The following is a 25,644-nucleotide window of genomic DNA, read 5'->3' on the forward strand; positions in this document are numbered from 1 at the left end:
CTGTTGGCCAGATGTTCCTGTGATAAAATACAATGACATTAATGTCATGTATCACAGATCTGCTACACTTTGTTGCAAACTATGGATCTGTTGTGGTGACATATCTGGTCTGCTTGTACTTGTACCTGCATAGCTTGGGCCCCTTCTGGATGCACCTGTATTGAACAATGTTACAGAAATATCAATGTGGCAGTAAACAGCAGTGTCATGACATGAGGCTGAAGCAATAACAAGTAGTGGATACAATAACACTGTATGTAGACATTCACTTACCATTCCTTGGTGTTGTCCTGAAGTAGATGGGCCTGTGAATATTAATGCAGACAGCATGATGCATGTATTTTTGCACTATTCTATCTGTACTGCAGTTGCATGGCTACATGTCATTACACTTATATTGATTATCATCTCCCTGTGTGAATCTGTGTGCACAATTCAATTCCACTGCTGTAAATCTAAAATGGTAATTCATGAATATACATGCAACAGCAATATTCAATGATTTACTCTTTAGTCATCCATGTCGTGCAAATTAAGACATACATATTTGGCCTGGAACTCCTGCTTTTATCCCATCCCTGTGTATGCATCACTTCCCATTTTCCATATGCAGGAAGGCAAGAAATATTGTGATCTCATCAGGGGTGTCAATGGTGGCATCCCTTGATCTCTCATACCATCATAACCTGATGGCTGCACAAAGGATCATGTCACAGCAGCATCGTCAACAGGCTTTATAGGATATATTGTGACCTCCAACAGCATTAATCATGTTGGTGATGTTTGCCCACTCTTTATTCCTCCATACTGTATTCTCTGCACATCCAAGGAGTCCCCAACTTGTTGTCACAGGGCATCTAGTATGATGCCATGTTCCTGTGAGGAGAAATTGCCACCCTTAGGTCTGTTTGCCATCTGAAGACAGTGCTATGCACATGATCATATTCCTGAGGAGGCTCAGTTATGCAGATGATTATGTGGATAGCTTGTCACCATAAACAGTATGCATTTCCTGTGCAATGCAAAAGTCTATGAAGCAGTGACCATAACATATAATAATAATATGACGTAAAAATGTAAGAGTAATACCTGCATACATAACAGCTGTAAAAATCAACATAACTTGTAACATCTGTAGAGGTAAAAATCAGCATAACTTGTAATATCTGCAGAGATTGTCTGTGAGATTCAAAACCCCCTTACACCATATATCTTTTGAATGAAGGTCCAAAGACAATAGCATGTTGCCACATGACTTGGCATGCATTGTATATTGAAATTCTACACAAATTATCAGTTGAACAACCTACAGAAAGCATCAGAAATCCTTGGTAACCGTAAGCAGGCCACAGAGAATACAAATCTTTTTATATCGAGTAAGTAGTTATAAGACTTGTATTAAGAACTATCAATGAAGAAATATCTCTAACAGCAAAAGGACTTAGTGCATATGGTGAATGTCAGAAGCTGTATGTTTCCATATGTACACCACAGGGAATATGGAGTAAGACATATGGATGATCCGTAAATCCATCTTCAAGTACTGTTGACTTTTGCTTTGTAAATCTGTCTCTACAACTGCACATGATAAATTAATGCATGTCCGCAATGCAGATGGCAACACCTGAATGCATAAAGTAAATCAAAAAACAGTCCAGTAAGTTACAAGCATTTGTCTTAAAGCACACATTTTCAATAAGAATAACTCTAAAACAGTAAGTTTAAGAATGAGCAATGTTTTATCAGTGGTAATATTTCCATATACAGAAATATTAACAGGTGGTAATATACCTTATAAGCTACCTATGACTCAGGTATCACAAAATTAAGAGTACGAAAAGTGCACCCATATTTAAGAACCATTTGCACCATTCATAACTAATGATGTTCATTAAAATTCCGGGTTTTGGAATCTCAGTTGCATATATGTGCATAACTTCCTGAAATGTGGTGCATTAAACAATCACTTGGCATAACGGGCAGGTGCTCCACACAGGTACACAGTGGGTATCAAATCAATAAATGGTATACGTGTACCACATGCCTTTTATCTGTAACATGACATAAGCAAGACTTTTGAATATTAATTTTAATACATTTGCAAATCAGACCATTGCTACCTGTGGGCTGAATGGAACCTTAGGGAGCATTTTTCTATTTATATAACATTTTCCATTGGAGTATCAAGATGGCTACTTCCAGGAGGTTGCAACATGTCTGGGCACCCAATTGAGCTGAGGAGGAGACCACACTGATGCTGACTGTCTATGTTGGAGTGAATCATCATCTGAGAGCCAGGTCAAGAAACTTCATGATGACTGACCTTTGGAAATGGATTGCAAGGGAGCACCGATGATGTACAGTGATCTGCTGGACTGAAGTACACGTTCATTACCCCTATGATTATATGCATTAGAGTGATGCAGAGGAGCTTCAGTGGAGGGTTGCTGAGGAGTAGAGACAACCAGTTGATCCTTACCATAAGTATAACAATCCCGAGAACTAAGCAATCCTAAAGAATTTAGAGATTTAGCTGTGTCCCAAATATATCAGATACATTGGTTTTATGACCAGTCAATTAGCTCATATGGGTAATTAAGAAGACATGGTGACTGATTTCAGTGTAACTATGGATTCTATTCATATGCTGTTAATTTATTTATTAATGTTTATAATATAAATAATTCTGAACTTTCTAGATATACTTCTGTTTTCCAACATATAACAACATAATTTTATGTTATGTGCTGATAGCTGTTATTTCTTTAGATTATAATGACCAATAAGTGTCAGAAGTTTCCGTATTCATCCATTATCCAGAAGAATGTTTATTTATTTTATTTCTCTATCATTTGTTGACTGGGAAAATCCGACTAGGTTCCACAGACCCTGTTTTCAGCGGAGACCTTGGAAGAAATGTGCCAGGTGCATGTCTTTGGAATGTAGGAGGAAACTGGAGTACCCGCAGGAAACCCAAGCGAACACAGGGAGAACACGCAAACTCCACACAGAAGGCACCCCAGCCGAGAATCAAACCTCTTGCTGTGGGCCGACAACGTTAACTGCTGCACCACTGTGCCACCCCAATATGTCTAAACACACGCAGTACCTATGTGGTAAGAAGAAAATTGTGCTGCCTATTAACTTAGCCTGTAAGGAAACTGGCTAACATGCCTGTATTTTGGTGTGCTGTGAGTTCAAATCCACATAGAGGAAACATATAATTAAATTGTTATCTTGGTTTATTTCATACATAGTCGAATATTCTTCTCTTCATAACTGCTTATTTATTTATTTATTTTGTATTTATTTATTTTATTTTACATTTGTTAACCGGGATGGTCTGACTGGACGAGGTCCATTTTCAGCGGAGGCCCGGGGAGAAAAGCTCCACATAAAGACAACTTTACATAACATACAACAGCATTGTTATCAACAAACATTATTACCATTTTTTCTATAATAGAAAGTTACACTGAGAGAAAAAAAAGAGAAGAAAAAAAAAACAAATAAAAATGATCATATACATACATAACTTAAACTTCATAGATAGTGACAGGCAAAGATAGGTTTCAATATAAGGTGTTATGTTTATTGAGTGTGCAGAGGTAAAAATAGGAAGGAAGTATGGATATAGTATTATGTAGTACATGGACACAGCCATGAATCTCTAAGATATGATTTAAGCCTGTTTTTGAATTGTGAGGTATTTGGAGCAGAGGTCACAGCTAAGGGGAGGTTATTCCAGCATTTATCTATAGAGTGTGAGAAAAGAGCTTTGCCTGCAGTGTTGTTGGCTGTAGAGATGTAGAGAAGTGATTTACTAGCAGAACAAAGAGGACGGTTTGCTGTATAGTGTGTTACTATTTGCTTTAGTGCTGGGATTTTGTCTGGGAATTTTAGAATATCATATGTGATGACTAGTTGGTGGAAAGTCAGTTGTTGTGAGAATTCCAGCCATTTAAGTTCCCTTAGTGGTAGGCAGTGATGGGTTCTGTAGATGGAACTGGTAGCAAACTTGGCCACTTTATTATAACAAGACTCAAGTTTGTCAAGGTCAGTTTTTTTGACTTGGTTCAGTATTGGTGCTGCATACATTAATGTAGACAGTAGGCGGGATTGGGCTAGGGTGACTGGTGCCTGATCTGAAAGAAAGTTTTTGTGTCTATATAGTGTACTCATTTTTTTGTGGACATTTTTGATGGTTTGTGAGATATGGATGTCAAAGTGGAGTTTGTTATCTATTTCAAGGCCTAGGAGTTTGGTATGTGGAGAAGGGGAGATTACAGTACCATTTGTGGAAGTGATAGAGAAGGAAAGAGGAGGTTTTTGTGATATATTGGGGGTGAACAGGACTAGTTTGGTTTTATTGGGGTTGAGGATAAGTTGGATATTTGAGATCCAGTTTTCCACTGAGGTAAATGATTCCTGGGTGAGTTGTTGAAGAGTGGTAAGTGATGGGGCTGAGCAGATTAGGGTGGAATCATCTGCATACTGTATGAGTGCGGCATTTTGAATAGAGGTATGCAGACTGTTGGTGAAAGTAGAAAAAAGAAGTGGACCTAGTATGGAGACTTGGGGTATGCCTATGGTTGTGGGAAGTAGAGGTGATAGTGTGCCTTGCCATTGGACAGCTTGCTGTTGGTTGGAGAGGTAGTTTTTGAACCAGGCAATAGTGTTGGGGGCAAAGGATAAGGAGGTAAGACAATCTATTAGCAGGGGGTGAGAGACCATGTCAGAGGCCTTTGAGAGGTCTAGGAATGTGGCAGATACAAAGTTATTATTATTTCTATGTTGATTAACCAGTTTAGTGAAAGAGAGAAGAGTGGTAGTTGTACTATGGTGTGGGCGGAAGCCGTGTTGTGTGCTGGAGAGAAGGTTATTTGTATTTACGAAGTGCATGACCTGGGAATGGATGCATTTCTCAAGTATCTTAGATATGGGAGGCAAGATGGCAATGGGGCGATAGTTAGAGAAATCATAAGAGTTGCCACCTTTATGAAGGGGAATAATATATGAAATTTTCCATATCTGTGGGAAATAGGTTTCCTGGATGGAGCTGTTTATAAGGATGGAGACTGGGTAGGATAAGGAGTCAGCGGCTAATTTTAGGAAGGAAGCTGGTAGTCCATCAGCGGCAAGAGGTGTGGGTTTTAGTTTTAAGAGATATTTTTTGATTGAGGAGGTTGGAACTGGTGAGAGCATAAAAGAGGATGATGTATCTGTAGTTAATTTTGGTGGGGGTGAGTAGCTATTTTTAGATAGTTGAGTGGATAGTGCCTTGATTGATCCAGTAAAGTGGTGGTTAAATTGGGAGGCTGTGTCAATACTATCATTAGTGGAGGTGGGAGCTGAAGTGGTGTTTTTTCCAGGTTTTAATAGTGAGTTTATTGCATGCCAGAACTTCTGGGGGGGTTTTGGAGTGTTTGGTTTGGATATTTAAGAAGTGGTTTTCCTTATCCAGTATTGTTTGTTTTTAGCTTGATTCCTGAGTTGTTGGTAGGTTTGTCTGGATAGTGTAGTTTTATCTTTTTTCCAGGTTTTCCATGCTTTGTCTCAAGTTTTTAGTAAGGCTCTAGTGGGCCTATTAAGCCAGGGAGCAAAGTTAATTTTAGCTCTAATCTTTCTTATGGGGGCTATTAGGTTAAGGATATAAGTAAGAGTACTATTGAAATAGTCAGCAGCTTGGTCTAGTTCAAGGGTGAGTAATGGTTCCCAGTTACATTTCTTTAGGGTACTGTTAAGATCATGTGGGTTAATATTGCGATCATCTCTGACTTGTTTAATAACTATGGGTTTAGGTATGTTAGAGTGTTTACGAAGGAGGAATGTGGGGAGGTGATCACTTAGACTATCTGGTAAACATCCTGTCTGATAATTATGTTCAGGGTAGTTTACCAGTGTCCAATCCAGTAACGAGTTCTTTTGGGATTTTTTATCTACTCTAGTGGGTTCATTTATGAGTTGAGAAAAAACATATAAATTGATATGGTTAGTGGGTTTTTTGGAGTTACAAGTTAGCCAATCTAGGTTCAGGTCTCCTAATAGAATGGTCTCTTGAGGGAGGTTCTTATTAGTCCATTGCAAGATATCTTCAGTTGTTGGGGAGTTGTTACCTGGAGGGATATAGGCACAGAGAATGTTGATACTTTTATTCTTATTTAGGAGTAGAACAGTGCCCAGGGTTTCAGCGTTATTAAATTTAGGTAGGGGAGTTTGCAGAGGCTGTACAGTAAGTGTATTTTTATAGAGAATTGCAATACCTCCTCCCTTTTTACCTAGTCTATCTTGTTGTAGGATGTTATATCCTGGAGGAAGAATTTCTTCACTCTGGGTACTGGGTTTTAGCTAGGTCTCGGACCGGTTATTGTCAAGATGTCGGGGGAGTGGTGGGAGATGAGTGTATGCAAGTGGGGAAGTTTGTTAGATATACTTCTGGAGTTAAGGTTAATGATAAGTAGATCCGATTTGTGTTTAGAAAGAGGGATGATGTTGCATGGCACTGGGTTAGGGTGGATGTCTCCTGATATCAGGAGGTATTTCTTATGCCGTGTGCCTTTGGTTATGTGCATTATTTGTATGTGGTATTTAAATGTAACTTTTCTAGTGTAGGAATGTGGAATGTTTCTGTAATATAGATGCAGTATTAAATTGTCTTTTATTAGTGTAGGAGCAATGTGGATGTTAATGTGAGTTGTTGAAGGTGCAGAGGTATGTGTTGTATGGTAGATGGTGTGTATTGGTTGTATGTTTTGATTGATGTTATTAATATTAACATTTAGTTTGTGCAGCATTACGAATAACTCAGTTATTCATTAAATTCCTATGAATATTTCCATAATCTGTAATGGTCTGTTAACAGCATCTCTTTAGTAAAGCTTGCTACAGACTGTTATATGCATGGCAAAGATTTGTGCAGTATGATATTATTTTCATAAGTGCTTCAAAGTGTTGTTATGTCATTCACTATTAAACTCATTTCAACAACCACCTCATCCTAACCTTCTGAGGAAGTCAGATAGTTAGAGTTACAGCTGAAATGCCAAACAGGTAGATAAAAAGATTTATACATTTCATTTATGATGTCCACTTTGTCAAGTAATATCTTAAAATGTAGTCCTCCCAAATACTTTACTGTGCCCTGATGTACAGCACCTTCAATGTCTCTTTTAACAGAAGCTATATGATACATGACACTGTCCCACTGTAGATGAATGAATGATTTTCTATTGCTGTTTATGGTTGTGACCACAGACCTGACATGAATTAATTCTAACTATGTATTTACCTACATGGCCAACACATGTTTATATTTGGAAATGCAATGCTATGATCCATATTAGTAGCCCATCCCTCATCCAGATGGTGTCATATCCTCAGGTCTTTTCAATGCATTCACAAAACCCATTATCTGTCAAGATGGGTTTAACTGGTCAGGTAGGTATAAAGGTTCAAGTATGGATATACGTTAGACTGGAGATTTGAACGCCATGTCCTCCAGTCCATGTTCAGTGATGTAGAAGCCTGTGTATAACTTAACAAAATGTGTAGTGATTATCTGATGTTCTTCAGAAGCGATCTTTGTAGAAACTGACTGGCACAATATATATATATATATATATATATATATATATAGGTTTGCTATCACAATGCCGACGTGCACTAGATATATGAAGTATTCAACAACAGATGTTCAATACTTCATATTGGCAGGTGATGAGCAAACGCTGCATGCGAACGGACTGTGCATTCACAATTCCAACGTTCGCTCATGGGAGTGGATCGCGGTACAGTGCGGTTAGGGAAATACATCCCTTTCCTCACTGTAGTGCGATCTCGAGTTGGAATATTAAGTTAGGGGTGGGGCACAGCCCTCATCGGGTGCAGGGGCACAGCCCCCCTGTATAACTGTGTGTTTAGGTTAGGTAGATAGGTGCTTATGGGAAGGGTATGCTGTGTATTGTCAAATGTCGCGAGTGACATTTTCACAATACACCCTTGTTTTCGAGGTTAGGTTGATTCGGAAATGTTCATTTCTGATGTAAAAATTCGAAAATACAGACATGATTTTTTCTGATTTTCGAATTAACAATAGTAAATATATATATATATATATATATATATATATATATATATATATATATCCTGTTATTTGAGGGCAACATCATTCCTAGTTACTCTTTTCTTTTTTCACCGATAGGACAGGTCCCAGAATCATGCCCTGTGCATTGAGTAGATGCACAGGCTTGAGAAGCATTGGAGCAAGAGTGGTATGTTGCTTAATTTTCCATGTTTTGTTAAATGAGATGCAGCTGATCCTTATTACAGGCCTACATTTTTTTGCATTACCATGTATATTGCTTAGAATACCTGAATATCATCATGCATCAGTGAGGTTAGTGTAATAATCACACTATATCTGTGTTTACATGTCTGATTGAAATACAAATACTTTGAAATATCATTTAGCATCATGACAATGTTTCTAAAGATAGTTTTTAAAATGTAGACCACAACCTAAGTAACAGTCAAGTTACTATGTCTGTCACACATATTCTGAGGTAGATATTTTACATATGAGTTTGCCATGCTTTGATTGCTTCTTATACTGTATGTTTTGTTACACTTGTATGTGTAGATGCATTTCCCAGTGACTTGCCTGTAGTGGTTAGCCTACCTATTAACAGTCTGAATGGGTTTATGCAGACTGTTTGTCTTGCCCTTTAGGTCAGTATTGATATTGCATCCACCTAAGACACCTTGGGAGTTTTGTTATAAAATACTTGAACCTTGTGTTCATGGATACTGTGAAGGCTGCCGGCCTAGCTAGATAGAATTTTGTAAATAATTCTATATCATTGTAAATATTAATATGATCTACAGGCTTGTTTCACAAATGTAAAGAAAACTGTGTTATGTGTTGAGTTTCAGAAATGTAACCACAGTGTACCCTGCTGGAAGAAAGCTGATAAGTAATGAATTTTACAACTCTGTATGATATTAAGCTCGGAGACAGGATGTCTGGGCTAGGAAGTTCGTAATATTGTCCTAAGACATAGATAATTACTAGGTTTCACATGTAAAGTGTCTCTTATTGCTGTGGCTTCCTGACAGGTGCAGATTAAAAAGGAAATGTTAACATTTTGAGTTCTGTGAGCCTGGGAAACTTCAGCAGAAATGACAAGAATGATGTAATCTGAAATGACTTGGCAGTAATATGTATTATCAATTTAAGGGCTATCTCAGAAAGTAAGAATAGCATTTTCCATTTGTCTTCAGAACTGACAACATCACCAGTACTTCTCATCTATAGTTCCTTGCTCTGTAAGTAGAATTTAGGACAGTAATTTCTCTTAGAGATATATGGGAATATAGCCAGATTAGTCTAGCTGTTTTCTATATTTATGTGAGGCTATCCTGCAATGTTGTTTTAAAGTATTTCCTGTGATTTCTAAATTCTCAGTTATCACTGTGTTAAATTGACAAGTAATGCCTTGTGTTTTTAGTATTTATTATTAAATATGTTAAACCTATTAACTGTGGCTGGATGTGTATATAGATATTTAAACTCTTAAGAGCACTTGCATGTATTTGGTGACACTATATAGGCCACTCCTAAATAGCCTTCAAGTCTTAGTCACACTTACCAATTGGATGATAATAATAACATTGCACAGTAAAATTGGACACCATTTGATAAGGGCCTTTATAGTAGCTGATAAGGGTGGTTGGTGGCAGTCAGTACTCCCTATAGTCTGGGCACAAGGGAGCATATCTGGAGAACCTGTGCCAGCCGTCCCCCGGAGTGTCTGTGTGTTTGTATATAATTCATATCTTAAAGTGTGTGTGTGTGAGCTACTTGGGCAGGGACACAGAGCACTGGATGGACAGAGAGGGTGCAAGAGGTTAGGGCTTGACCACTCACCTGAGATCTGTACCCTATAGATGTGCCAGAGGGGAATCTTACTAGTGATCTGGAGAGAAAGGGAGAAACCAGCTCCAGACTGACTGTGATCTCTGTCTGCTCTTAAGGGAAATTGTACTTATTGTGTGTGTACTTGTTATCCTCCCAATGTGGACTCCCCTCACTGGTGCTAGTGGTGAGGATTGAGGCTCATTGATTACTGGGCCAGTGCATGGGCATCACAGATACATGTGTAGATAGTCATTTCTTTGTAGCATTTAAAAATCAACAAGCATCAACAAGATGTTTACATTTTGCAGACTACTGATTACAAATAATTATACGTAGGTCTTGCATACACACAATTGTACACATAAAATACTGTTAATACAATATATATATATATATATATATACTAGATTCTTATATTTGTCACAGGCTATTATGCTTGACCATTATGAGCATTTGTTACTGTTGTATTCATTATGTTGATGTAGGTTCAGCAAATTTCCATGCTGTCTGTTTCAGATGTTTGTCATTTTGCTTGCCTAGTTTCCACAGTATTGTAATCCCAAATCGATTCATTTTAACAATGTGTTAGAAAAATATGTATTAACATATGTGTGCAATGCTTATTTTAAATAAGGGAAGATTAACAATTTTTTATTCTATATGCAGCATTAATTCTATCTGAAACTGAAAATGTGCTTTTCTGAAATTGTGCTTTCTGACACTGCAAGTTGCACTCTGACCTAGTTTGCTAGAACAGCAAAATATATGTTTATGCCTTGGAAATGTACTGGAAAGCAGGTGATTTTCTGCTAGGTCAGGAAATTAAATGAAGAATAATAATAATTTCTGTAGATCCATTCATTATGGACAATAAGCTCTGTTCATGCTAATGAAAAAGTGCACAAGCTGCAAGAAGGTTAGATACTATAAACAATGAACTGCTTCAGAAATCTGTACTTGCATTGTGCTTGAATTAGCCATAGTACCTAGACTTGTAACATCACATAGCAAGAAAGTTATAATTGACCGGTGGTAGTCAAGGCCATCCCGTTTACTGAAAAATCTTTTTTAAACTTTGAAGAGTCAGCTAGAAATGTGAGAAACATCCGTAAAGTAACATAATTGTGAACTGATGATCTACTACATCAGCCGGAGTGGGCAATGTCTTGAAAGAAAGGTATAATAATTGTGACATGACACTTCCTGATTTAGTCAGACAAACTTTGTAACTGCATTGTTTGTCTTTTTGTGCAAGAATAAGGATACCTGAACTGAACCTTATGCTTTTGGTCTTTTGAAGTATTTTTCTTTGACACAATGTCACTTGGTAGCTGTTCATATAACTCATTACATGCAAAGACACTAATTTACATTTGCACACAGATGTAACTGCTCAGGAAAAGCATGCAAGGGAAAAATAAATGAAATAATGACATGCTGTCAGATTCTAAGATGAACAGTTTACTGAGGCAGACAAGATTATAAAAAGTTCAGATCCCAATAATTATTTTATTTTGATGTATAAAAGTTTTTAATTTGTGAAATTTCAGTGATATTAATGTGGTATGAGGCAGTGTTGAGTATAATTCCATATGTTAACATGCACTTGCTTTGCATATGATTGCCATGCCACATGCTGGCCAGTATTCAAATGTTCAGGTGATGCCATGACTTCCACTGGTAAGCTGTGTTATTTGTGCCATTTCATGGCCTTGATTGAACTGCTCACATACATGATGGATACATTCTCCCTAACATGTTCTGTTATATAACTATAGATAAAGTGGCATAGGGAAGGTCTTGTGTGCATTAGAGCCATTCACTAGCAGCAATTGTTTTGATTATAATTGTGCTATTTGCTAATGTTTGCACCATTTCAAACTTAACTGTGTTTAAAATAAGAAGTTTGATGTGTGCTACTACACCATCAGTCTCATATTTGTATTTGCAGAACCTAGAAGTGGATGGAATTTTAATTAAAGTATGCTAGATTTCAGATGAACACATCAGTTTCATTTTAAGGTCAGCTATTATCTTCATGGAAATGTGCACCGTGATAGATATATGCTTTTAATTTCCAATGTGTTTTGCTATTCATCTTGACAGAGCAAGGGACCTGTGGATGATTGCCAATCAGATGCAGATGATGAGTCTTGATTAAAGTGTAGCTATCATTCTAAGTCTTTTGGATTAAGCACTTGGGCTTCAGACCAGTTGTTTTACATTAGGAAGGTTTGTGGCATGCACTGTGGTGGCAGGACAGGTAGCTTTCATCCTTCTAAGTTGGGAACTGCTGATTGAGAGCCCAGTGTCTGTTATTCTTAAAGTGTATTAGTTCTGGTTTAAGCACTTGGGCTTCAGGCCAGTTATTTTACATTAAGAAGGTTCGTGGTCTGCACTCTTGTGGGAGAAGAGGCTGGACTCTGCCCTTCTGAGCTGGGAATTTCTGGTTAAAGGTTTATAGTGCCTGAATATTTGAACTATATCTTACTGAAATTGGTACACCTTGTTTGCTGTAGCATAGACTAGATCCAGGCCTGCTGAATCTAGCTTTGTTTATATGCTTGTTGTTTGTTTGCTTTTTATTTCCCTGGAACACTAATTCCACCTAATACGCGGCTTCTCAGTGCTTCTGTGGATCACTAGTGATATCTGCATTGCTTACAGTACTTATTTCCTTGTTTCACTTGAAAGAAAGTTACTGTTTTTCATTTTTGCATTTAAGTTACCTGTAACACATTGCACTTAAGTTACCTGGCACTTGCTCACTAAAGCAATTATATAAGTCAGCACTAAAAATTAAAAGCACTACACCCTCACTCCCAACTGGCCCTTGTTTTCAATTATTAAGGAATTCCCAATATTATTCTAGCATGTCCAAAGGTCAGTTGTCAATCTCCTCTCCAGTCCAGCTGGTGAATCTGGGACACTTGAGGCAATGTTACAACTGCCTTATGTACACAGACGACCCTCTCCTCCTCCCAACAAATTCCAACACATGTGAGAGATGCAACCATATAGCCAAACTGGAGGCTAAGCTCTCTCAACTCAGTACTGGCATAACCAGTCAGGAGGAGAAGAAACCACACTCACTACAATTCAGTCACACATAGACCTACCACGACAGCAAACCAAACACATAATCACACAAAAACATACTCGGAGGCTCTAAATAAAGATCTGCCTAAGCAGCGAGAACTCCAAAGCAGACACCCAAGCAACCGCTACCCCAAAACAAAACATGTGCAACACATATCTCACAAAGCCAGTGTGCCGAACAGTCACAGCCCTTAAGACTAAACAACACACCTGATACATTTGTAATAGGTGACTCTATTGTCAGGCACACTGACGTCCCGCTCACCAGGCTGAACGAGGAGAGGGTCACGGTGAGCAGCCTGTCGGGCGCTAAGATCCGCCACATAACACAAGCACTCAGGTCACTCCAAGGCAAGTACAAATATGACTCAGTCATTGTCCATGCTGGTGTGAATGACCTGAGACGTACCTCCCTGGACTACATGAAAAGAGACATAAAGGAGCTCTCTGAGCATGTAGCCCAGGCCGGTATGACCCTGACCTTGAGTAGCATCTTACCCTCACCAAGAATGATGCCACAATATGAAGACAAGATGATCAGTTTTCAACAATTGGCTTAAGTACTGGTGCCATTCAAAGGGGATCCAATGCCTGTCAGCTTGGGATGATATGCTCGACAAGCCATGATGCTTCGGTAGGGACGGCTTGCACCTGTTACCCCTGGGCTTTTGGATATTGGCAAAGGCTCTTGCTACTCCCATAGTGCCTTTTTTAGGCAAGGCTCAAAAGACAAACCCACCTCCATAGGTATCACAAGGGATAAGAAACTAAGAGTAATGCTACTCAATGCCAGAAGTCTAAACCTCAAGATGCACACACTCAAAACTCTCCTTAGCATGGAGAACATCGATATCTGTGCAGTAACAGAAACCTGGTTCAGGGCTCCCGAGAGCACCCCAGCACTACCAGGTTATACCTCATACCATGCTTTTCAGCCCCAAAACTTGGACCGAACCACAAAATGAGGGGGAGTATCAATATTCATCGAAGATACCCACACCTCCAGGTTGGTGGCAAAGCATCAGAGACTATCCATGTGCAACTAACAGTGGGTAAAACTGTCTTTCAGTTTATAACTTGCTACAGACCACCCTCCCAAACCCAGGAACCCCACTCAGCCTTCCTGGGAACACTGGAAAATATGAAGGTCTCTCCAAACACCATTATATTGGGTGACTTCAACTACCCAAACATAGACTGGGAGCATTACTCTAGCTCCAACACCCTAGCCCAAAGGTTCCTAGAACTTATAAACTCAAATGCTATGGAACAACTTGTTACCACTCCCACAAGAGGGGAAAACATACTGGACCTGATCATCACAAACATGGGGACTCTATGCTCCAGACCAGAAGTGTATCCCTCACTGGTAAGATCAGACCATAAACTAATCTCACTGGATATTCACATCCCGACCCCACCCCCTGCCCAGAAAACCACAGTGAAAAACTTCTCTAAAGCAAATTTCACACTCCTCAAAACCAAGGTGGAATCCTTCAAAGCCCCCGGCCTGTGGAAAATATGGCCTAGACCGCAGAATCCTTTATAAACGCATTCTATGAACACCTTCAGGAATGCATGGATCATGCGATCCCAAATAAAACCAAGACCCAATCCTCCAAAGGCAGACGTCCTGTCTGGTGGACCCCAGCCATAAACAAACTATACAATAGAAGGAGGAAGCTACTAAATGATAGAGCAAAATCCCAACCAGGCATCACTGATCAGTATTAGCAAAAAACTACGGGCACTCATAAAATTGTCTAAGGCCAGCTTCGAGAGAAAAATTGCACAGGACACTAAGGATAATCACAAGGCTTTCTTTAGTTATGTTAGGAACCTGGGTGGTAATTCCCAGATATGCTCAGAATTAGTCCAAAATGACAAAAAATACACTGAACCCACAGACATTGCCAACATCCTAGCTGACAGGTTCAGCGCAAACATCTCCCCTCCCCACCAAAAGGGCAAATATCTATCCCAGCAGAGTGCTGCCCCCCTGACATCTCAGATGCTCAGGTAAGAGCCACCCTCTCCAAAGCAAAAAACACAGCATCAATGGGACCAGATGGTGTCCCGGGCTGCGTCCTACATGAACTCCAAGAAGAGCTAAATCCAAACATAAAACTACTGTTCAGTCTCAGACTTACTACAGGATATGTGCCCAAAGAGTGGCGTACAGCAACAGTGGTCCCTCTCCATAAAGGTGGTGCCTCAACGGATCCTGGAAACTATTGCCCCATAAGCCTGACTAGCTTGGTCTGCAAAGCTATGGAAAGGATCATCATGGACCTCATAAATAAAGATATTGGGGACCTACAGACACTGGATCCTACTCAGTTCGGCTTTGTTAAGGACAGATCCTGCCTCTTAAACCTGATTGATTTCTTTGAAACAGTCACCAAGGCCATTGACGAGGGGAAGGTGGTCCACACAGCCTACCTGGACCTCGCAAAAGCCTTCGATACAATACCCCACTCGGGCATTATAAATAAGCTCACCAGCTTAAATATAAACCCCTATGTCACTAGATGGATTGCAAACTGGCTCAAGGACAGAACCCACATGATTAGAATTGTTGGAGCCATGTCAGACTCCAAACCATTTACAAGTGGTATCCCACAAGGCTCAGTCCTGGGACCTCTCTTGTTCGGTATATATTTCTCGGAGGCACAGGCCAACATGGAAGGACTGTGGCTGACCAAGTTCACAGATGACTGCAAACTGGGCACCATAATCGACTCTCCAGCCGACACAAGCATCCTCCAAAAGGGCCTCATAGAAATAGACAACTGGTGCCAGAGCCATGGCCTCAAGCTAAATGCCAAAAGTGTATAGTCATCCCTTTGGCAAAAACAGTGCCACAAATTACCACATAGGTGGTAATCCATTAAGTACAGAAGAAGTAATTAGTGACCTGGGGACCCAAGTTGATAGCAATCTCTCATTTGACAACCACGTGGCCAAAGAGGTTAGAAAAACATTTTATATAGCCCGCCTAATCATGAAGGGATTCACATCTAGATCAGGGGAGGTCATTGTGCTTCTTTACTCATCCCTCATCAGGCCCATAATTGAGTACAATGCCCCTTTTGGGATGTACCTTACCAAACACCTGCAGCAACTGGAAAGACCCCAAAAGTACCTCACCAAGAGGATCAAAGGGCTCAAACAGATGCCATATGCTGCCTGGTTAAAGAAACTCCAGCTCTACTCAGTGGCATACCACTTGTTCAGAGGCGATCTGTACCTGATGTGTAAAGCCATGTCCAACCCGGAATTAATGGACATGCTGCACCTCAGAAAATCCAAATGTCATTGAGCTACGTGCTCGAGAGACTTGAACCTTAGCACTGAAATAAATAGGACATGCTGGAGGGACAGATTCATAACCCAGAGGCTCTCTTCACTCTGGAATAAAATCCCAGTCCAGGTTAGGCAGAGTCCCTCACTGACTCTCTTCAAGAGGAACCTTGATGAGTGGATGGGAGATCATAGGTTTACCCCGGGTATCACTTCTGTGTCACTGTTAGACAGAGGCACAGTATACTAACCTCAAAAAAGGGCATAGCAAAATAAATTTAAAATGGGTGGTGAAAGCCAAACACATTCTGGCTAGGCTTATAAATGCCCTAGGACAGATAGCCTAGTATGAACCTATGAACCTATGAACCAATAAGTACATGACAGGCTACTACTAGAGTCCTCAGATGATGATTATGATGACAAGAACAATGACAGGGAAGCTGGACCTGCACCTGCCTGAACCATCATGTGTGCTGCACTGGGAGGAGACACCATCAGGACCAGAAAAGAGACAGTTATTGGGAAGAGATCTGGGAGGCTGAAACTGATGTGTTTTGAACACAGATGAAGGACATGATGGAGAACTTCTTCCAGGTCATGGCATGGGTGACTCATTCAGGTTGATAACCCATTAGATCATTTATGAGACTGATCCCCATTAGACTGGACCCTCAGGTCAATAACAGTTGTCTGTGTGACCCAATTATGTTATGCTGCCAACATGCTGATTACCATATAATTGATTTGGACTGTATATGCACTCTTGTGCATGCATATCATTTAGCTGTCATTCTTATGTGGTACATGTGCAAACACACCTTGTAGATATAATTGTGAGACATTTAATTATGTTTCAATGCATGCATGACATACATTAACACATTACACTTTCCTTTCACATTCAGTTGTCCATGCATTGTAGAAGTTAGCCTGCAGCTAGTGCTACAACAAATAGCCTGTAAACATGTTTTTCACTTTGAGAAACTGACAGACAACAGCTATCCATAATCCAGCACTGCTACTGTGGTAATTTTGCCATTTGCCAAAATGTGTTTTGGGTTGGCTTCAACAGCACCGTTTGTGCTGTACACATGAATTTGCAATGTGTAAACTTACCTTGTTGTCCTGCTTTTCCCTAATGTGAGCCCAGGTTGCCCACCTCACTTCCATCTTCATATTTATGTAATATATTTTGCAGATATGTTTGTCTTTGTTGCAATTATTGACCATTGTCATTTATTACGTTCATGACATGATGAACATGTGGCAAATGTATGGCTATTTTGCAGATGAAGGACATTTGCACACAAGTTGCTGGTTACTGCCTACAATGCATTCTTGTTCCCATTATTCTTGTGTGTTAACCAGTGTACATTGTTGAAATTCACATGCACAACCTTATATGTCTGCTGTGTGCATGTGTACTGACATAGGTTCATAGGTAGGTACTAGGCTATTGGCCCTAAGGCCTATATAAGCCTAGCCAAATGGTACCCTGGCTTATGCCACCCAAGAAAATTATTTTCCTGTACCCCTCTCAAGCAGAGCCACAGAAGTGATCCCCATGGTGAATTTCCTATCTTCCATCCAAGCATCAAGATTCTTCTTGAAAAGTTATAATGAGGAGCTTTCATGTACAAACCATTTAGACCATTTAAACCATTGACAGTCATGCATATAGTCCTACAACTGTGTGTTGCCTTTGACATGGTATATGTGCGTTCCATTACATATTTGGGTTGTGCACACCTACTTGTGTATTTAGCAGTCATTTTGTCGTTTTGCTGTAGTACTGCCATTTGAGACTGTGCTTGTTTGTTTGTCTTTCACATGCATCATCAGAGTTTTGGTTCCGCCATCTTCTGGAGTTATCTAACATTCTTAGATCTCCATTTGCATCTGTGATGTTGCTTGGCTTACACTAGCATTGCTGCCAGACTACTTGGATATATCTGTATTTATTCAATGTGTACTGTGATCCTTATTTATTACCCTTCAACACATATTTTCATTGGTCATACACATCCAGGTATGACTGACATAGTTTATAACATGATAGTGCATAGGTAGATATGTTTTCTGCATTTTATCATGGCTAGTCTGCATCCCAACCCTGTTTGACAGCTTTCCATTGTCCATGTTGTGCAATGTGCTATCTGTGTAACTTACCTGTCCTTATTGGGTTTTTTCCAACTTCTGTCTATCATGTGTTGCAATGTTTGTTATGTAGGAATACTTGCTATGATGGCCTTCTCCTCCTCTTTCCCTATTTTTACCTTTCCTTATACTCTTAAAACAATAAAAAAAACTCGGCCAATTCCCACTCATAAAAAAAATCCCATGTCTATCTGAATTTTCCTCTGATTTTCCTATTCCAACATCTTTCTTCTGTATCACTCCTCCTCACATATACACCACATCTTCTTTTCTATTTCCTGCTTTTTTGTGTTCCCCATGCAAGTCCCATACCCCACTAATGTTAGTTTTGGTGATGTCGCTGTGATTGCCCATTGTCTTTATTAATTTTTAAGCTTACTGGAGAGATTCTGTTATAGATATGTATGTAGGACTGTCAGGATACTCGATTATCTCCATAACTTTGTTTATGTATATCACACCCATTACTTATGGATTACTTTTTGGTAATGTTCAGAGTGTCATTACTACTGAAATACTCCTTTTTATACCAAGATATTTAAAGTTTACTGTGGCACATTTACATATTACATCGTTATCCACAACTTTGCCTCTGATTTACGTGTAATGCGCTGGATTCTGCAAATTTTACAGAATCTAGTCATGTGTGTGTGTGTGTGTGTGTGTGTGTGTGTGTGTGTGTGTGTGTGTGTGTGAGTCTCTCTCTATAGATATATATATATATAAATATATAATATATATATATATATATATATATATATATATATATATATATATATATATATATATATATATATATATATATTAATTACATACACACACACACACACACACACACACACACACACACACACACACACACACACATGCACACACACACACCATCTATTGATAAAAAATCCACTATGAAGAATAACAATAACATAACTATGTACTATGTTCTTCTCTTATTTTAAGTTATTTCTTTCTATGTAATTAGTTCTTGTTTCATGGTATTCAGTATACTGCTTAAACCACTTTTTGTTAAGTTGGATTACAATGCATTGATATTTACTGCTTAATTACTTTAATGTTCCACTTAGTTATTTATCTTATAGTGTACTAAATAAAGATGTTAGTGAAATTTGTGCTTACTCTAAATTATATTTGATTGGATATGGTAACTGCAATTTTATTAGTTATTTCATTGTCTAAATGCATTTCTTTTAATTAATTGCAGTGTTTGTGTTTCCAACTATTTAGTTATTACTTCAAATATCCTAATATCTATGGCAATTAATTCAAGTCAGGTTATTAATTTTCACTGAATTGTTGTTTACTGGGCATTATGTATAACTTTTTATTGCAGCTGACTTAATAAATGACTTTATGTGTCAGTGAATTCAACAGCAATCCAACTGAATGGGTTCTTTTTATAGTATATTTCTATCTTTCATTAGCAATAACAGCTAATGTGTTTCTGTGAAAAAGATTAATCTTTATTTCTATATGTTGTTTTAATTTAATGAATGTAGCTTAAATAACTTGCTGCATTTTTCACAACTTGAAATATATGCAAACCATAGAACACGTGTGTATTTAAGACAGGAACTAACAATTTTGGTGCTGAATATCTTATTGTGTTGTTTTGCATACTATCTGAGATATCAAAATATAATATATTGTAAAACTTTAATCTAATATTAGCATTTTTATTATGGAAAAAGTAAGCATGTCACTGCTATCAGACTGCTTTGTAAGCTCAACCAGACAGCACTTAGCAGTATTCATCTAAACAGACAATATGCAGGTATAGGGTAACTAGGATAAATATGAACTCTATGCTCAAACTAAGAGTTATTTTTGATATTTATGCCAAATTACTATAATCAGTTTACTTGATCTCATAATAGTATAGAAAACACAAAGAAAACAAGAATGGTATATGTTTTAAATCTTTTTTTTTTTTAGGAAGGAAGCATATTACATTTGATATGAAAAATAAACATTCTTTTATTAGTGGATGGCCTTGTGACATTCCTGGAAAAAACTTGTTCTTTGTCAAAGCAATACTATTTTTAGTATCCTAACAGTAATTCCTCAAAAGAGTGAAACTGTTACATGTCAGTGTTTCATGTATCAAATGCAAAATACAGTTATTTCATAGATTGATTATTATTTTATAATTATTTCAATATCCTAGATTTTACTGCTTGGCTTATATAAGTTTCTTGTCATTCTAAGGTGATATTACCTTGCAATCCAGTAACTAGACTGATTAAAAAGGTGTTTGTATTCTCCTGGTTTAACATATCTTGCTTGCTCTCTCTACCAAAGATCTCATACAGTATTCATATATACATACGCATAAAAACATTATTTCCCTGTTACTCTCAACGATTGAGCCAAAACATTCTCCATTACATGCATTAATGATTTCCCCAATTCTCATGATTAAAATACTAAGAAAACCCAGAAATAAAGTTAAAACTGACATCATTATGTTAGGATACATACATTTTGGCTAAAAACTTTTTCTGGATGATGACAGTTATTCATCTAGCCACCTCTTTAGACTTTTGTATTTTAACATCACAGCTAAGATTGACAAGTTATAATTTGCTAATTACTAAATTCCTCTGAAGTAATGAAGTAATATTATGGAGGGGCTGAAGTTAAGGGTAGCCCTCACTTTTATCACACACTTATATTTTCTATGTGATGTCATATGAATGTCCCCAAAACACAGATTCTGCTCCCCTAGGCCTATGGCAATCTTAGATCTTGAATCCATCATCAGTAATCTCAGCTCATCTAAGTGGGATCCACTCACTTAGCTAAAAACAGAAGAGGTACTGACACAATTTAATTCTGTTTTTGTGTAAGTTTTAAACAAATTGACCATATACATGTTGCATCTGTATGTCTAATCAACCCAAAGATTTGCCACAAATCAAATCAATGATGCCTCACAGGAAATGCCTATACACTGTAAATCAGAATCTCATCTCATGCTTCAGCAGGAAGTCAGAAGCAGGAGAAAGCATGCCAATACCATACTCTACAAAGCAAATGACAAGATAAAGAAGATAGTCATCAGATGCCATCCATAAGGGATGAGAGCAACAGTCTGCTCACCAGTTCAGTGGGCATCAAAGGCCGGGGGGGAAGGAATATTTCAAGCAGCTCCTAAATGAAGAACACCTCACAAAAGCTGTATTGTTTACGCTCAGTCTGCAAAGAAAGAGGAAGAAGACTCAGTTCTAGAAAAAGTATGAAGAGGACTAAAATAATTTAAAGAAAAACAGCAGGCTCAGGGGAAGTCATGGTAGATATGGTCAAAATGTAAGAGTTAGGAGATGAATGGACTCTGTGGGTAATTGTCATAGCACATAGAGAAAGGTATATCCCAGATGATTATGGAATAAGCATTTTAGTTCCAGTGTATAAGAACAAAGAGGGCATTCACAGCTGTGGGCAGGGCATAAATATCAATCCAGTCACATTGAATCAAAGTACTACAGATGGTGCTTGATAAATAAATATGCAGAGAATCAGATGGGAGATGATCAATTTCAATTCATATCACAATTCAGTGACACTTACCCAGTATGTACAGTGTGACAAGTAGAGAAGAAGTTGGAGATGAGAAAAATGTCCAACTTGGTATTCCTAAATTATGAGAAAGCCTATAACAAAGTCCCAATTAAGTTGATTTGGGATGCAGTGTTTTCAAGTCACAGAGCCATTACTAAAATTATTACAAGCTATGTATAAAGATTTAATGATACATGTAAGAACAATGTTTTCACTCACAGAGGAATTCCCTGTGCAATTGAGTGTGCATCATGATTCATCTCTGAGCCCTCTCATATTCACACTGGTGATGGACTACCTTAGGAAACAGGTTGGAAGGGACAGATAAAGTTGGTGTATGTAGTTGATGTGACACTACAAGGAACTCTGACAAGGAACTTCAGTAAATGATAAGGGACTGGAATCCAAAACTGAAGTCACATGGGATGAACTTGTGTACAGATTAGATAGTAGTTATCAGAGCAAATGGAGAACATTAGAATAAGCTGATAACTGAGATAGAATGGAACAAGTGAAATAGATTAACAGACGCAAGTACATGACAGGCGTGGATGAGGTGAAGAGAAATCTGAAAGAAGAAGTCAAAGGTTGAATCAGAGGCACTACAGCTAGCAAACACAGTATGCCAGAGGGTAGTATGTGGCAGAATAATGCACAAAAAGCTGAAACGTAAGGTGTATAGAACACTGTAGTGATACCATCAATGTGTGTGGAACAGAAACCTGAACAGTAAAGGCAGACAGTTGAGGAAGCTTAGGGTGACAGAGATGAAGGATATGAGATGGGTTATAGAAAGCAGACTATTGGACAGGTGGAGAAATGGAGACATCAGAACAGACATCAGTGCAGCCACAGTTGCAGATAAGGTTAAGCAGAATGCATTAAAGTGGCTTGGGGATCTCTGCAGCAAAGTAGAAGACAATTTGCTAAACAAATTGGGAGAGACAGGAAAAAGCCAAGAGCCAAGTCTAGTCATGAGAAGGATGGAATGTATGAAAGAAAGCATGTGAAAGTCAGGCATGACTGCCAAATGAAGTAGGAGAATGGGTCTATACCAAAAGAGGAGGTGACAGTTGATGTGACACATCTACCTCCTTTATAAATGAGGAAAAAAAGGGTTTTATAATGAGTTGATGACTCTTCAAAGGGAAGTGTACTGTCAGACTAAATAAAAAAGAACTTGCACAAAATAAAAAAGTCTAAAATGGCAGTATTTATATTATAAATCCCAGGCACTATATAAGGTCCTATCAATTTCACAAACAACACTTGATGAGATTACTCCTTTGTTTCTAATTATTTTCAAAAATCTCCTCTGAAATTCTTCAATCTGACTTCATCATTTAGCAGCACCCTCTTGTCTCTTTTCCTGGCATATAAGCATGTTTATCAGTTAAATCATAGGTCAACATCTGGTAATAATTGTTGCCCTGACTTTTTTTAAGATTTCAACCTGAGTATTAGACTATCTAATTTAAAAGGAAGACATAACTCCAGAAATCTGAGAAGTCTTTGATTGTTTCATAACACAGAGAAGGTTCTTTTTCTAGCATATTATTAGTACATTGCTCTTCCACCTCTTCTAAGAAAATTGAAAAATATATTCACTGTTAGCTCTTTTAACACTTGCCCAGTAACAATATTATTTCTAGTAAATAGCACAATTTCAGACCTGATTCTTGGAGTATTTCAGTTTTATGAATAGTCAGCAATGATCTTCTGATGGGGAGTGTATTGATTCAAGTGCAGAAAGGCAAGAAAGTTAGCGATAAGTAATAGGAAATTTATATTTTCCCTAGAGATCTCAACCTGGTGATGAACATGATCATGGCAAGGATTGCGTAATTTATTGTTTGAAATGGATTTTATAACTTGTGAGTTTGTACTCATTGTTACTGGTGTAGGTGAGAGGTTGGCATAATAGTTAAGGTGTTTACCTTACAAACAAAATTTGCAGGGTTTGATTCTCAGATGGGGAAATTGGCTAGGCTTAAATTTGCCCACAAGGGCAGTTAGCCTAGTATAATCCATGAACCTATAAACCTAAGGATGATATTTCAGAGTCTTATTGTGGAACATAGAGTAAATACTGTGATTGTGATTATATCTATAATAGATCTGTTTGATCTTAACATGTTGCATATATATATATATATATATATATATATATATATATATATATATATATATATATATATATATATATATATATTTATATAGCTATATATAGGTCCCCTTCATTCGATCAAACGTTTACAAGTTCAAAACCATATGTTTGAACTTGTAAAAGTTCGATTGGACTGAATGAAGATCTCCTTACAGAGTGGAAAGGGAAGATTTTCCATTTCCACAATGTAGTGCGATCTCAGAGTTGGTATATTTAAGTAAGGGGGTGCGGAGCTGCTATAGATGTTTAGTTTTATGTTTTTTTGTTTTATATGTTTTTATTTCAGTGTTTGAACTTTTACGAGTTCGAACATATGGTCTCGGCCATCTGTGGTTCGAACTTGTAAAAGTTCGATCTACTGAAGTAGAGCTATAAATATATATATATATATATATATATATATATATATATATATATATATACACTTTGCATGTTGTTGTATATCTTTCACATGTTAGGGCAAAAGCTTAATTCAAAAATGAGTTGTTTTGGTTAATTTAGCCTTCAGCAGCACAACAAGACTTAGCAGAGAGGTGTAGCCATCAGCACAATGCACAGAACTGAATGAAGAAAATCTGCCTGTCTTCTATCTTTCCCTATGACCTCTTGCCATGAACACCAAAACCTACTGAAATACAGCCACTATCACAGTTGAATTACATACTAATTAACCAATCATAGATGGCAGAGTCATTCAAGAAGCTATAAAGTACTCATGTGCACTTGGTGTAGCTCTTTGTATGACCTCCAAATCCTATTGAATGCAGGAACTATTACACTTAAAAAAACAATGTTTGCGGCAGCTGCTGCTGCTCTGTTGCATGTGTATTTGCAACAGGCTCAAATCTATGTTGCTGGTGCTGTTGACCTTGTCCAAGGAGAAGAAGGGTGTTCAGACTCAGTTTAAGATATCATAGACTACATAATATTAAAATAGTAGAGCAATACACTGTTGGCAGGGAAAAGCTACAGGAACTCTAAAACCTCTGCCTCCAACTTCCTCAGACCCAGGGAAATCAAGGAGAACCTATACCAGTGGATACTAAGGTACATGTAGAATTATGGATATTGGCTACTGGTACATTTCAGACACCCACAGTGAATATACTAGAGGTGTCACAGGCCTCAGCTTCCAGAATATTTCACCATTACCAACATGAAGGAAGTACATCCATTTCTCACACATACAAGAGGAGATAGCAAGAACAATGCAGGAATTCTATGTGGTACACACTTCCATGAAGTCTTGGGCACCTTACAACTGCACTTCCATTGAAATAAAAGCCCCACGTGGTGAACAGGGAAGGACATTAATCAACAGAAAGTGGTTCCAGTCATTCAGCTGCTGGGTTGTCTGTAATACTCAAAGGAGTTTAAATATGTTTTTATAATATGTCTTTTTATAATATATATTTAATTCTTT

The sequence above is a fragment of the Protopterus annectens genome, chromosome 3.part0, assembly GCF_019279795.1.
Source record: "Protopterus annectens isolate FY-2018-M chromosome 3.part0, PAN1.0, whole genome shotgun sequence".
Classification (NCBI taxonomy): domain Eukaryota; kingdom Metazoa; phylum Chordata; order Ceratodontiformes; family Protopteridae; genus Protopterus; species Protopterus annectens.